The sequence below is a fragment of the Arachis ipaensis genome, chromosome B04 (genome assembly GCF_000816755.2).
Source record: "Arachis ipaensis cultivar K30076 chromosome B04, Araip1.1, whole genome shotgun sequence".
NCBI lineage: Eukaryota > Viridiplantae > Streptophyta > Magnoliopsida > Fabales > Fabaceae > Arachis > Arachis ipaensis.
In genome coordinates this window covers 7,598,975-7,602,560 of record NC_029788.2, presented here as the reverse complement: position 1 = coordinate 7,602,560, position 3,586 = coordinate 7,598,975, and positions in this window count along the sequence as shown.

Sequence of the window (3,586 nt, the reverse complement as noted above, 5' to 3'; positions counted from 1 at the left end):
TTAAAATTTAAAATTTAAATTTCTTCAAATTTCAGAAATAACATATAGTTATACAATATAAAATAATCAACTATATTTATATAATATATAACTAGAACTTTAATTATTTCTCAAATTACAAATAGTAAATGTCAATAATATGTACAAATAGTAAATCGAATCAAGTTAATTTGATGTATTATATAAGTACTGTTCAGTAATAAATCGAATCAATTAGCATGTATATGTTGTATTAGTATCAAATCGAATTAACTAAATTTAATTTATTACTAATATACATCATATATGTGTGAATAGAATCTATTCACATTAAAACAGTATAAATTGAATCTAATTTATTTGATTTATATAGAATCATTTAAGATATGTTTAAAATGAAAATCAAAATAAAATATTAGCATATTGCTTAAAGAGAAAGTGTTACCCTTAATCGTTAACTTGGCTCTGATACCAATTTTGCAATCTTTTTTACTATATGATACCATTTTTTTTTTTTTATAGTTTTCAATCTTGTTTTAGTTTATAATATTCTTTTTTGCATGGATTATTGTATATAAAATCTTTTATCTGTTTGTCTTTTTCTTTGATATAATTTCTTAAATCCTCAAAAACTTCTTTTATTTCTACACTTTCTGTTGTTTCTAAATACCTTCTTAATTTTTCAACTTCATTCTCCATTTTTTCTTTCAACAGCTTTAATTCTTTTAAGTCATAATATAGTTTTTCAGGCATTTATAAATTTTTTAAGTTTAATTCCAACTTGTTTATATTTATTCTTATTTCTATCCTTTTTATTATAAGGTCATCAATTTCGATCTGAAGGTTATTTATTTAAGGAAACAAATCTTTAAATCTGTACAGATTTAGATCTGTACCATATAATTTCCTTAAAATGAATTCATACTTTTAACGGTTACTGTAAAAATTTTATTTCTAACAGATGCGTTGTTATCCAAAATTAAATGCAAATCGAGTTATCGCTATAAAAAACAAATGTGTTAAAGAACATTAAATAATCACAATTAAATAACATAATAATTTTTAATAAAATATTTACTTGATCTAGCTAATTTGTCTCCTAAGGGTTGATGTTAAAGTTATAAATGTAAAAACAAAATTAAAATTTATAGTAATAATAAGTGTTAAATACGATTTTAGTTTTATATAGATCGAAAATTTTGTTTGTTTTTAAATATATAAAAAATTTTGGTTATATTTTATAATTTTATGTATAAAAAATATGTAAATATTTCGTTTATATAAGCGAAATATACGTTTTTTTTCTTTTTAATATTGTATTATTAAGGATGAAATCTTCTATGATGAACCAAACTATGTGTTAAACATTACTATGACCATATATAAAACGTCAGTGACATTTTGTGTTTCTTCAATTAAAATAATATTTTTTTAACAAAACGTCATTGACGTTTTGTGTTTTAATACTTAAAATAATATTTTTTATTACAAAACGTCACTACCACCACAATTCTGTAAAACACTAAAATAATAAAATATTTTTATATTTTACATTAAAATTCTTCATATATAAAAATTTTAGCCCGAAATATACACATCTTAAAAAAAATCATTTTGAGTCTCACTATAAAAATTATATTTCTATGTTAAATGTAATTTTTTTATTTTTTATTTTTAACTGAGCCATTTCTCAAGCACTACATCAAAATGTCAAATGGCTTAAATTAATTGTTATTTGTACTTTAAGATTGAATTAATTGAATCATATTTTTTACTTCACAAATCTTGGTCTTTTTTTGAAAAAATGATAAATAGATCATTGATCTTTTATTTCGAAAATAAATAAGTTCTCAACTAATTGAAAATACAAAAATATTTTTCACTTTTTAAAAAATGAGATATTTAAATTTTTTCAAAAGACTTATTTATCTTTATATATTTTGAACGAAAAAACTTAAATATTTCATATTTTAAAAGATGAAAAACATTTAAAACTAAAATTTAAAATTTAAAATTTTTGTTTCATTTTTATTATTTTTAATTATTAACATATTATCATTTAAATACATTTCCAAAAATATAAATTCAGTAAAATTGAAGATTTTAATTTGTTCGTGTGATTATTCGTCCGCGTCATCCCAGCGCCGTTCTTCCGCTTTGCCGTTCCTCTGCAATGCCGTTGTCCGCCTCTTCTTACTCCTCATCGCGTTAGTCCTCATCAGCGTCGCTAATCTTTCTTTGTCGGAAGTGGACCTCAAGTATTTTGGATGTGTGTAAAAGAAAATGATTCATAGTTAACCATATGTATCTGTTTAGTTATTCAATCACATTAATTTTACATGCCATGTACAACATCCTAATTTGCATTGGAGAATGGTTTAGGTAAAAGAACAACTGTTATATATGCAATTAGTCAATTACGACCACTGCAAGAGTTTAATTTTTTTATTTATGATTTTGAATGTGTTTTAAAAATATTTTGTGTATCACTTCATAATTTTAGATGTGTTACAATTGGTTTTTAATGTTTAAATTTAAATTTTAGATTTATGATTTTGGATATGTTTTAAAAACATTTTCCATAAAGGTTAATAACTTTAGATGTGTAATAATTGAAAAAGAAATTACGGCTACTATAAGAAAGAAACGGAGAATCTGATAGAAGGATAGAAAAAAGAAGAAAATCGTGTTACAAAGAGAAAAGGAATGTAAAGAAAGAAACAATAACTAACTATGAAGTGGGTAAAAAATTAAAAAAAATTTAGTTTTTAAAATTTAAATTAATCTTAATTATAAATATGTATCTAAAAAATAAAAATATATTTTAATTAAAAAATAATTAAATAATATTAAAAATTAATTAAAAATTAAATTTTATTGTACAAATAATATTTTTTATATCTATAAAATAACCTTTTCACCATAAGTTGTTACTTATTATCCACGAGCCACGAACCATCTTTGTGAGTTGGTCTTTTGAATCAATTCTACAAGGGGAATTATTTTTGTCATTTCCATACTCGCTACAAGGCAAATAGCTACTTAACAAACATTTCGTACATGAAATATCATATTTCAGTTCTTTTACCGGAATATATGATAATTTTTCTATACTTTTATGTCAGGGTAAAATATATTTTTTATTTTTAAAATTTAGTAAAAATTTTAAAAATATTTTTAAATTTTATTTTATTTTTAATTTTGTCTTAAAAATTTTCAATTTGTATCAAATATACTCTTGACGGCTAAATTTTCAAAATATTTAAGACCAATCTAACAATAATGCATGAAAGTTATGCTTGATTTGTTTGTGTTGAAAGTTGTTCTTATGAAAATGTTGTTGAATTGATTTTAAATTTTTTGAAAAATTAGTCGTTAGGGGTATATTTGACGCAAATCGAACATTTTTGAGATAAAATTAAAACAAAATAAAACTTAGGGATATTTTTAAAACTTTTGCCAAACTTTAGGGACAAAATATATATTTTACTCTTTATGTCACGACAAAAAAAATTATAACTATGTATTAATAAATTCACGATTATTAAAGTCATTTTAAATATTAAAAATTATTTTATCAAATAATTTTTGAAAAACTAAAGTTTTA